We start from the raw sequence: 12,958 nt of genomic DNA, 5'->3' as shown, positions 1-12,958 counted from the left end.
TTAAAAATTAGTAGGTAGAGTGTACTAAGCAGAATCAGATATGGAACTAGGTGTTACTTTAAATGTTAATTTAGGGGAGCGATGGAAAGGCATCATACTTCGATTTTTTTTTTCTACTATAGGGAATGAGATAAATGGATAATTGGAAAAGAATGGACAAAAGATACAAGTATAATGATTTAAATTAAAATGAAATAAATAAAATAGAATTAAGAAGAGTGGAAAGCGGGGAGAAGTTATAATGAAGATATAGAATGGTAAATAAGATAGGTAATGGTATATAAGATGAGCATAAATTTAATTGAAGTCCACATAAAGAGTGGTAATCCGGGGCCAAGCTACTTTTAAAAAAAGAAGTTTTATGTTTTTGTGTTTGGTGTGTGTATGTCTGTTTGAGATTTAATAAAACCTTGGAGGAAAGCTAAAGGAGAATAATTGCAAACAAGACAGAGGGAAATATGAATATGATGATTATAGAATGGATAAATACAGAAGAAATGTAACTGAATAAGAGCAAAGAGAAATAATGAGAAATCTGCTAAAAGACATTTAAGTGGAAATGGGATATATCAGAACTATATTGTATAAAATAATGTTTTATCTGCCTTGTAAAAATTTATAATGGAAAGAGGTTTAATGTCTTCAATACTTAATGATGTTTTGTTTGTCTTTAAAATTAATAAAATTTGTCTTAAAAAAAAAAGAACAATTAGTGGTTACCTCTCCTTTCTTTAATGGGAAAATCCTGTAATCATACAGGTCAGTTGCCCAGAGCCAGATGTGAAGTCCAACTATTACAGCTATCTTCTTTATTCTGCATTCAGCTCTGGGCTGCATAGTATTAATTTTACATGACATCTCAATCAAAAAGACCTTTCTCTTGTCATTAGGGAGACACATCATCTCACACAAATAAGGTCCTATACATGTTGTCTGTCTTCTTTATCTTAAACCAGCTCAAGAACCAGCTACCCATGGTATCTTTTAAAATATCTTTAATGAAGCTTGGTCAGCATTTATGGACACAGAAGTAGCTTCTAAATTAAAAGTGAACGAATCTGATTCCTGTCCCTGAAAATCTTTCAAAAATTAACACTTTCTACCCGCTTTCCAGACTAGGATGATTACTGAACAGAAACTGTGATGAGGAGGTGGGGTGAGGAACACAGGTAGGGCTCTGTTATATTAATTGACTGACTTCTTGAGACAGCAATTGAGACAAGGGATTAAGCTCTATAATCATGGTTGTTCAGAATTCTCTCTAACTGGAAGGTGCTATGACTACATATGTCCATAGTTTAGAGTCAGTTGGTGTAACAGTCCCTAACCTAAACCTAACTTAATCTGACTTATAAATATAACAGCCAAATAGAGAACGTAAATTGTAATTACTGGATATGATGTGTGTTATAATCCTGAAACAGGTTTATAAATAGCAATAACATTTAGACTTGTATACCGCTTCAGTGCTTTACAGCCCTCTCTAAGCAGTTTACAAAGTTAGCATATTGCCCCCCAACAATCTGGGTCCTCATTCTATTGATCTTGGAAGGATGGAAGGCTGAGTCAACCTTGACACAATGAGATTCGAACTGCCAAACTGCTGGCAGTAGGCACTCAGCAGGTTTAGCCTGCAATATTGCATTCTAACCACCGCGCCACCAAATGAGGATTGTAAGAGCTGGGAATAAGAAGAGGATCCTATGGGAAATATGATGTATTGTTGTTGAGAAGACTAGCTTTAATAGCTGTTGTCTAATAAGCTGCAAGAAGAACCGTCCCTAATCACATCCTCTAAAATGGATTCTATTTTCTGGTCTCTGTGAAATAATTGCCTTATATTCCCTTATAAGAGGTTATCCAATTTAATTTCAGAAGACTGGACAGTGTAGTGTTGTAGAGTCAATGTAAGAATTGGTATTAAATGTAAGAATTGGTATTAAAGACTCCTTTAATTACACGTATCTGCTATACTGGGAGAGGAATCCTCAGACTGGCTGGCCTGTGGTGCTCTTTATCATTTTTAAAACTCCTTGGGTCTAGGACCAACCATATAGAAGCAAGTGGTTCATTTAGTCTGTAATTTGCAATTTGCAGACAACACCAAGCCAGGGGCAGTAGCCAACACTTTAGAAGGCAGGCTCAAGATCCAGAAGGATCTTGACAGACTTGAACACTGGGCCCTATCCAACAAAACACAATTTAATGGTGAAAAAAAAAAGTAAGATTTTACACTTAGGCAAGATGCACAGGTATAGGTGATGCCTGGCTCAACAGCAGAAACTGTGAAAGAGATGTAATGGACCACTACATAAATATGAGCCAGCAGTGTCCTGCAGCTGCCAAAAATGCCAACTCAGTCCTAGGCTGCATCACCAGAGGGATAGAATCAAGATCAGGTGAAGTGTTAGTGCCGTTTTATACTGCACTGATAAGACCACATTTGGAATATTACATCCAATTTTGGTCATCATGATACAAAAAAGATGTTGACACTCTAGAAAGAGTGTAGAGAAGAGCAAAAAGATGATCAGAGGGCTGGAGGCTAAAGGATGTGATGAATAGTTGTGGGAACTGGGAATGTCTCGTCCAGGGGTCGGCAACCCATGGCTCTGGAGTCACATGTGGCTCTTTAATCCCTCTGCTGTGGCTCCCTGTCACTCCAAATATGTGTCACAACCACCAGTGTGTGACACCCGCTGGCACGCAATTTATTGAGCTTTTCAACCCTCGGAAGGTTTGTGGCTCCTGGTGTTTTCTTTTCTGTGGGAAATGGATCCAAATGGCTCTTTGAGTGTTTAAGGTTGCCGACCCCTGGTCTAATCTAATAAAAAGAAGGACTAGGGGGTGACATGATAGAAGACTTCTAATATTTGATGAGTTGTCCATCTATTCTTCAAAGCACCTGATGCAGGACCAAAAGTAATGGATAGTAATGTATGAAGGCTACTTAGAACTAAAGAGAAATTTCCTCATGGGGAGAAATTAACAATCAACCTGTTAAGTCGCGGGAAAAAAGACTGGAGACCAATGTGACTTTCAGCTCTTTAGTTCCTAGAATCTGTGTTAACTGCAGAGCCGCGGCAGCCTCTTTTATAGCGGCTGCTCGCGGCCAATGACGGCTCCTTGAATCTCCCGCCGTCCAGATGGACCAATCACAGGATGGTAATACGGTCCAATCAGAATAGGGTAAACGGGCCAATCAGTAAGCTGTATCGGTGGACCAATCAGAATGCAGGATTACGAGTATGCTAATATAGAACACAACCAATGGAACAGAGCTTCCATAAATTGTAGGTGCTCTATCACTGGAGGTTTTTAAACAGAGATTAGACAGCCATTTGTCTGAAATGGTACAGTGTCTCCTGCTTGAGTAGCGGATTGGACTCGAAGACCACCAAGGTCCCTTCCAACTCTGTTATTCTTTTATTCCATTATTCTGTCTTACAATGCACCATGGATGCCTTGAATTTGCAACATTAAAACTGGAGAAACTGATATAGCTTCAATCTTCAGAGGTAACATATAAAAAGAGGCTAAAGAACTAGAGGCTGACATCTTCTGGTTTATATGAAGATCTGCCCAAATGCTCAGTACACGCCCCTCGTTGCAAAGACAAAACCAAAATCCCAAGAAGTCACTCATTCAAAAAGCTTCACCCCAGAATATCATCTAAGAAGCAGCAACCATTTATTTCTGCCTTGTTTGGTGAAGGCTCGAGAGCGGGGTACAAACTGTCACTGTACAAAGGTAGCAATTTACTACTCTAGTGTGTTATTTACCAGCTGATATGACATAAGCCATCGCAGGAAGAATACTAAATAGAAAACTAACAAGAAACGTTTTTTAAAAAGTTATTTTAAAAGTCAGATATTCCTGGGTGACACTCAAGAGGGGGAAAAAATGAGCAGAACAGCAGAAGCTTCACTTGTGACCCAAATCCTTTAAGTACAGAATTATTTCAAATAGTTTCAACTCTTTATTTTGAAACTGGGTTTCAAACTCCAGTTTTCGAAATCTATGTAGTTTACTTACTTACTATGCAGTTTACTTACTGTTCAAAGTGATACCTGTTACCTTCTGGTTTACTTTCTGCATCAGGTTAATTCTAAACATGCTGAACTTATTATTTGAGCATGTCACTCCAAGACAGAGGCATGATGAAGAGCTTTAGATACAGGCAGTCCTCAACTTAATGGGTTGCCTAGTGACCATTCAAAGTTACAACATCACTAAAAAAGTGACTTATGTCCATTTTTCACACTTACGACCACTGCAGCAGCCCCATGTGATCCAAATTCAAGCGCTTGGCAACTGACTCATATTTATGAGGATTGTAGTATCCCGGGGTCATGTGATCACTTTTTGCAACCTTCAGACAAGCCAAGTCAATGGGGGAGCCAGATTCATTTAGTAACCATGTTACTAACTTAACAACTGTAGTGATTCATTTAACAACTGTGGGGGGAAAAGGCCATAAAATGGGGCAAAATTCACTTAACAACTGTCTTGTTTAGCAATATAAATTTTTGGCTCAATTGTGGTTGTAAGTTGAGGACTACCTATAATTGTATGAGTAAAGGAAGACTGGGTCATGGAAGAGCAAGAAAATAAAAGGCAAAAAAGGTAAACTAAATGAAGACAAAAGGCCACTTAAAAGTGTCTCATTGCAAGGGTTTGGAAGGAAAGACAGATAAAAATTGAATAATCACATTTGCAAGTAAAGCATAATGACAGGCTAGAATGTTATCTTGCTAGGCTGGTCAAAAATTAGAAAGCTTCCTTAACCATAGTAAAGATTCTATAGGTTTTGTTGTAAGATCTGTAAGAAGATAGAAGGAAAAAAATCCAAAAAACTCAAAAAGAAGAAACAAGTAATGACCATGAGCAAAGAATTTGCCTACAAAAGGCTTAGAAGGACTCAAATAATCTGGAAAATCAGTTGGTAGCGAAAATTAGAAGATTCTGAACTGGGAACTCATGGTTTGGAAGGACTAAAGGTTCAGGAAAAAAAAGGAGCAAGAACCATTCCCCAACCTCTGGGCCCACTACCATGGCTTATTTGGAATGAGGCTGGCGTGCATGCCTGGAATGGCCTATTTGGAATGAGGCTGGCGTGCACAGCTCAACTTTCACGAGCAGTGGGCTGGTGCGCACACACGTGAGAGCTCCAGTCTGCTGCTCATGTGGCTGGTCCCCCCCCCCAGTCAGACCACCAAGCCACAAAGGTTGGGGACCACTGATCTAAACTATTCATCTAAAGCTGTTTGTCAAAAGTAGAAGTCCTAAAGAAGGCTGTACCAGACTATTTTAAAACTTAGTTGTCAACAAAGGATTATGATTTTTTTGTCTGACTAAATCCAAGCATGTTGCCAGATATTTGAAGTACATTATCATATCTAACTCCTTTAGTCTCAAATTTAATATGCCCGGTGCCCTCAATCTTACATCACATATTAAGTTTCCAGTAGCCTTATCATTCTCAATGCCCCTTTCTGAAGTTATGACAATTTGTCTAAATCTGGTGGCCGTTTGATTTGATCCTAGCAATTCAAATATCTTCTTTCCTGCACTATCATTTAGTGATCAGGCAATAGGGAAATGGAGGGGTATATCTCCATTTATACAAATGAGATATACATAAGCTTTGTGCCAAGAAGTTGCTGGTCTATTATTCCCATTAATTAACACGGATTACAATCTATTTTTCTGCCATAAACCTCCAGAGGTGGGGATGAAAAATCCAATTTTGTCCTTTTTTGACATCCCTTAACTACCATAATTGTAATTATGATACAGTGGCTAAAGGGGGTAAATGGATAATTAGGATTCTTATATATGCTGATATTTCTAGGACCCCTTTGCCTCAGCACACAGGCCATTACAATGATTAGGCTCCAATTCAAGCAATTTTCCATACTCTTAGTCAGCGGTTCTGCTCTCTGGTAATTCTGCTGTGTTGGGAATACATTTATTTGTTAATTAAGAGTTAGGGGAACTTGTTACAGAAGTCTGAAGTATAAAAATAAAATGTTTTGTATATGTAATACACAAGATTTAAAAATATTCAAGTCTGATTCCGAGATTAACTTAAATATCTTAAAGTACAAATGCATAGGCAATATGATACATTACTAAATACTGGTAAGGGCTTTCAAAATGGATTTAAATTGGAAATAATCAAGAATGTTCTTAATTCTTTCAGTGAATTGAACCCTAACCTAAAAGATAATTTCAAATGTGCATGTCTTTGGTTCAATTACACCCACTGAAAAATTTATGTAAATTTGTAACTTTATGTATAAACTGAGGTATTACTTGATTAAAATGGTAAATCACTGACAGTACATCAGGCCAGTTATATATGTACTATAAATCCAAGAGTTCATAAGTTTTGATTAATTAATACTCACTGCATGTTGAATTCCTAGTGATTCCTAGAGTGATAGTACCTGGAATTGATAGAGAACTTCTACAATTCCTAGTGATCAATCAGGAGAGGGCTATGCTTTGTCCCTATCCTATTGTTTCTTTTTATTTTTCATAAGTATCCTTCTCATGTATTCAAAACTATGTTTATTCTTATACCTGTATCTTGTAAGTGATTGACAAATCAAATAAATAAATAAATAAAAATATTCTATGGAACTAAGGCAAATAAGAAAACTGTTCCGATGAACACAGACTTCTGCTTTTCAGTCTGAATTCTTGAACTATGCTTGTATCTATCTAAATAACTCAACTGGAGGAGAACAATTCTTAGGCCGGAGGCTTAGAATCTTACAATTGGAAGGGCAAACGAAAAACAAATATACATCACCTTTCACTTATTATTATCACAGCCCAATAATTTGATCAGAACTGTAGATGATGGCTCCCTGGGAGCCTAATTCATATTGTACAAGTTGCATCGTGACATGTAAAGATGAGGCAAGCAAGGAAGACATGTGAGGTAGTGCATCCCCAGAGGCCCTGTGTACTCAAGAGGATTCCTTTACACAACTGACATGTGAAACTTTTATTTTTGGAAACGTGCATGAAATCATGTCTATCTATGTAACCTTTAAAAATTATAATTAGGCTGATACACATACACACACATACACATATATATGTAACAGGTGGCCCTCGACTTACGGCCACAATTGAGTCTGAAATTTCTGTTGCTAAGTGAGATACTTAAGTGAGTTTTGCCCCATTTTGCGATTTTCTTGCCACAGTTGTTGAGATAATCATTGCAGTTGTTAAGCTAGTAATGTAGTTGTTAAGTGAATCAGGCTTCCCCATTGGCTTTGCTTGTCAGAAGATTGCAAAAGGTGATCACATGATCCCAGTCACTGCAACTATCATAAATATGAATCAGTTACCAAGCACCTGAATTTTGATCACAATGACCAAGGGAATACTGCAATGGTCGTAAATATGAAGAATGGTCATTAGTCACTGTTTTTCATGAACTATAAGTCGAGGACTACCTATATAGTGTGTGTCAGTGTGTGTATACAGGGATACTTCTTTTTAAAATTCTTTTTAAAAATTGCTTCTTAGCTGCTTTTCAGCTAATAGGAATCTTTGGAATGACAAGTTTTATAGTACTGCGTGAGTTTCCTTCAATCTCTATTGAAAGAAGTTTTAAATACAAGTTTAAGCTTATTTTTTTCCTTTTGGAATAAACAGCAATAGGGAGATTAGAACTGATTTTAGAAAGTTACAAATGGATTAAGGGAATTAATTATTATAATCTTTCTCATGGAAAAGTGTCTTTGTTTTGAATTCTGTTAAAAATATGATAGGATGAATCATTGAAGAGGTAACTGGAAGGAACTAAAGATTACATTTAAGAAGGGGAACACTTACTAATGATTTTACTAATATAGAACGAAGCAAAATAGTTAACATTGAACCTAGTAAAGGATGTTTTTGAACAATGGATCCAGGAGTTAATTTTAAGAATGTCTCTCTTGATAGATAGATTATGTTTCAAAGATGTTATGAATGAAGAAAAGTTTTATCTGATAAGATTGAGACAGATCTGAAAGTAGATTTAAATGCAACAGATTATAAGAATGATATTGAAAAAGATACTGGACATAATCTGTTTTCCCCAAAATAAGACCTATCCTGAAAATAAGTCTTAGCATGTTTTACATGTGCCTAATATAAGCCCTACCCCAAAAATAAGCCCTACTTAAAAGCCTGCACAGCTGGCTGACCACCCATTCCGTCTGGTTGCTTGCAGTGCCATGGCCATGAGGCAAGGCATGGTGGTGACAGAGCTGGCCCAGGTGTACCCATGTGGCTGCTGATCCACTTCTGCTTGCTCACGGAGGAGCCTGAATGATGTGTTGGTACTGTGGCTGTGAGGCAAGGCAGGTGTCAGGGCATGGATGGCCTGGCTGTGGGGGAGATAAGCCGGTACGGGGTGCATGGGGGCAGCTCCATTTCCCAGAAAAACAGCTGTTTCTCCACTACTGTTGGTAAGAACAATGATCCTGCTGGGAAATTAGGGAAGATTAAAGCTATATATGAACAGTAATAAAAAAACCACGTAAAGTAAGGTTCTGAGGATCACATGGCACCTGTTATCTCTTATGTGATCTAGCCTAGTATCACTTCCTTGTACAGGTCACGAATAATGCTACACACTGAAGAAAAAAACCTCTCCCAAATGCCTTTACTATAGAACAGGGATGTCACACTCACATCATCACGGCGACCTTTGGGGAGGATCCTCTGATGAATCCTCCACACCAAAGGAGGGGGGTGCATTTAAGGGGGTGAATCCTCCTTTGGGGTGGATCCTTTGGGAGAATCCTCTGGGAAGCTTGGTGCTAAGGGTCTGTAGGATGATTCCCTTTCTCTTCTGTTTGGACTGGAAGGTTTGCCTCTGCTTGAAGGGCAAAGTGGATAGATGGTTCCCTTTTTAAAACTACTGGGAGGGGTGGGGAGGAAGCTGCCCGGCCAGTCTGTATTCTTAGGGAACTGACTGAGGGAATGAGAGTAAAGAAAACTTAAATAGGGGGAAAAGGTCCACGGGGGGGGGTTCAGGCGGCTGGAGCAAGAGGAGAGCGCCTGACCATACAAGTGACGAGACCATGACCCGAAGCACTGGGGCGGGAAGCAAAGCGAGACGTGGGGGGGGGGAGAGAAAGATGGCATCACCCTCCCGCCACTGCTTCCACCCACCCAAACCCAAAAGACTCACCGACTTGCAGGACCTTGTCGACGCAGCTGCCATCAATCAAAACTATGTCCCTGTGGTAGGGGAGGCGATTCTCGTTGGCAGCGGGGTCTGTCTCACCGCTGCTGCCGTTGGAGAAGGCACTGGTGAGAGAGGCGCCAGCGCTGGCAGGAACCATGGAAGCTATAGCTTCCCCTCCCCCAAGAAGCAGCTGAAATGCTGCCGGTGAAGGAATGCGCAGCACTCCAAACGCAGCAGCGCACGGGCAGAAGGGAAAGCAACAGCAGCGGAGGAAGCAACAGCGGAGGAATGATGCAAAGTGCCCCACCGCCACCGAGGCCAACATCCATGCCACTGCTGCCGCCCGCCCACTGACCCGGCCTGCACTCAGCATCATACCCAGGTCTGCAGCAAAGGCACTTGGCAGGTGTAGGGAGCTTTCTGCACTCCGTCATGATCGGCCGTTAGGAGTGGCTGGTGGTGAGGCGTGGCTGCCCACGGGGTGCTGCTAACGTCAAGTTCCCCCCCGCCCACCCAATTTCACATGTTTTAAACTAGGCCTAAATTTGGGGGGAGGGGCTTAATTTCACCTTATGCCTAGAAAACATGCTGGGTCTTCCTATTGGGGGGGCGTATTGTTGGAGAAACATGGTAGGTAGGTAGGTAGATAGATAGATAGATATGATAGGAGAGAGAAAGAGAGAGAGGTATTATTTATATTTGTGCTACACAAAAAAACTTCTGCTTTGAAATGTTTAAAGGCAAATGTTTGCCCAAAGATTTGGCAACTCTAGGATTCATAATTGCTTCTGCAAGTTTTATTTTCCATTAGTAGGCACTAGGGGGCAGTGTAGTCTCTCTCCTTTTTGGTATTTTTTGCTCTCAAATATAGAAATATACCAAGAGTAACAAAATAAATACACATTTTCTTTTATAGTCTTTTATAATCAAAGGATACAAGCATAGAGAGATTAATAATTCTTTGAAATTCTGTCACCAAACAACATAAATTTTAAGTCTTAACTTCCAAGATCAGACCTGCCTTTCAGGTGAACTACTAAATATAGGGAAAGTGAGATCACTGCACTCTGAGGTCTGATTTCACAGTAATTCTATAAACAGGACCAAATTGTAAAAAAGAAATGAAGCTCTGTCATCTTGTGCTGGAGTTTGATGGAATTGAGTTCTGTAATCTTATATCAATACTGAAGAGTTTCTAGAATACATGGAGATAATGGTAAATTTTTTGACTGCCCCTTCCCTTTACCTCAAACAATCCTATTCTACCATTACACTACGTTGTTTCAACTAATCAGGCCTACATGAAAGAGTGTAATGCAAAGACAAGTAGAATGCCCATCCCAATGGATTCATTAGTCAGAATTATATCCACCCATCCATCCTCAAACTCACAATGTATAAAATAAAAATACAATGTTTTAAATGCAACAATGAGTAAGCTTTAAAAATCAAATTACAATTAAAAGCCTAGAAATAAAGGTCTACTTTCCCTTTTCCTACATTTTTTTTTTGGGGGGGGGGCATATTTCCCTCTGTACCTAACAGAGTCCCAGCACAGGGACATTGTCAAAATTGTCTCTTTTTTAATTTAAGTGTTTAACAAGTTCACAATAAAAGAGACAGCATTAAAACACTTAAATTATCTCTAGGAAGGACACAAGTCCTATGTCTTGCATACCTTAGGGACTAAGTCCCAGTCTTTTACAATTTTGAAATACTTTTCAAGGTAAGATTCCCCATAAAGTTCACTGCTTTATAATTTGATAAGGAGAGGACAACTGTCACTAAGTCCAACCAGCTTACAAAAGGTCGCCACTGACATATTGTCTCCTTAGGGCAATACCAGAAAATAACCCAGACAAATGCCATAATTGGTTTTATGAAAATCTGCCAAGACATTCAAGGAAACTAGCAAACAAGGTACACCTTTTCCTATATAGGCATAGGTGATTAAGGAAGATCCCAAGTTCCAGTCCCAAACAAATGACAATGAATCCAGATAGTCAGTTTAATCAAATGAATCTGGATCTTCTCAGTTACTTAAACCAAAAAAGTGATAGTTTAGTGTGACATAATCATCTTCTTAGATCAAGGTAGGGCTTTTTCAAACAGAGCTCTTGTAAATGTTTCCTTGAAGTCGAGAGGAATACATCCCATCCTGAAGGAAGTATTAACTACGTTCCATGATGGATTCCTTTCAGTTCTGGCTGAGAAGAATCCACTTGAACAGAACAAGCAGTTGCTCACTGCCCAACAATGGAGAGCAAGATGAGGCAAATTTATCCAACATTACAAAGAACTATAAAATAGCTCACATGAATCTTCTCACAATCTCTGTTCCCTTCCCCCACCAACTGAATGGAGGAAATGCCACAGCGTGGAAAAACACTGCCAGCCTTGCCTTGCTGACACAGCAGCCTCTTCTTTTCCATTTTATTTATTTATTAAATTTATGTGCTGCCCATTTCATGGTTTGAGGGGTCTCTGAGCAGCTTTTGTATGTATGTATTTTTTCATCTTTTTTGTCCCTTTGTGTCAGGGTTGATTCTTGCTGGCTGGCTGGACAAGGCCCTGCAGTTTTCTTGGCAAGGGTTTTTAGAAGTAGTTTGCTATTACCTCCTTCTTAAGGCTGAGAGAGAAGGACTGGCTTAAGTTCATCCACTGGCTTTGTACCCAAAGAAAGATTAGAACTTAAGAGATTCCTGTTTTCTTTCTTAATGCCTTAATTACCACACCAAAATGGCTCTCTATTTCTTTTACTGTACTTATCCTAGTGCCAATGGACATATGGTGATGTTCAAGATCTAACAAAAAGAAATCAAGAACATAATAACAAATTCAGACCAATATCCAATTGGCAAAATAAACAAAGAAAGAAACATTAAATGATCCAATAATGCCCCCTATCCCCACCCAAGGGGTGAGATTCAAATTTCTTAACAACCGGTTCTGTGGGTGTCGCGTAATTTGTTGGTGTGGCTTGGTGGTCACGTGACTGGGTGGGTGTGGCTTGTATGCAAATATTATAAATATTTATGTAAACATTAAATTTTTTTATAAAAACAAGAGCAACTTTCACCCAAAATCAGGCAAAGCAGGCAGGCAGATTGAGTTGCTCACAGAATCACAGATTCACTTAGAGATCTATCTTTCTGCAATCGGCTACCTGAGTCTGTCACATAAAATTTGCTTGCAAGCAAACTCATAAAATTAACTCACAACACACTATGTATATAAATATTGATTTTTTTATAAAAAAAAGGCAACTTTTACCCAAAACCAGGCAGAGCAGGCAGGCAGATTGAGTTGCTCCCAGAATCACAGATTCACTTAGATATCTGTGTTTCTGCCATCTGCTACCTGAGTCTGCACTGAATAATAGAAGCTTCAGGCTCAGCTCTGCTTTTAGATTAGCTAGATCATCAATTTCCTGCTTTCTAGCTAATCTAAATCTCCTGGCACAGCAGAACAACTGATGGTTGTGAAAAAAAAGAAGGAAAAATAGCAACGTAGCAGGGAAGTTTGATGGCGCACATGCCAGATAAGGAGCGAGTGGGCAGGGCGGGGTGGGGCCAGCCAGTGGCGCAATTTGCCGGTTCTCCGGCAGGTAGAATCCCACCCTTGGTGAGAATGCATGTAGACCATTTCCTAAAAACCTCAGTTGTGCCACCCGGACAACTGACAAGTGCTGCGCGAGGGTGTGCAGCATTTGAAAATCCTCTTCTTTCCTCCTTTTTCAACCTCAGCTGTGCCGCA

At 39.5% G+C, this 12,958-nt stretch overlaps 1 protein-coding gene across 2 annotated transcripts in view; it reads right to left on the bottom strand.

The window, feature by feature from the left end:
• The window catches only part of ASTN1 (astrotactin 1), a 254,516-nt gene that overhangs the window by 96,469 nt on the left and 145,089 nt on the right, over window positions 1-12,958 (bottom strand). The gene's annotated exons all lie outside the window — the stretch shown is intronic.

This window comes from Notechis scutatus, chromosome 3, assembly GCF_049901735.1.
Source record: "Notechis scutatus isolate UNSWTSFEM ecotype Mainland chromosome 3, rNotScu1.2, whole genome shotgun sequence".
Lineage (NCBI taxonomy): Eukaryota > Metazoa > Chordata > Lepidosauria > Squamata > Elapidae > Notechis > Notechis scutatus.
Note: the sequence above shows the minus strand (reverse complement) of the source record. Positions and strands in the feature narration are given on the sequence as shown.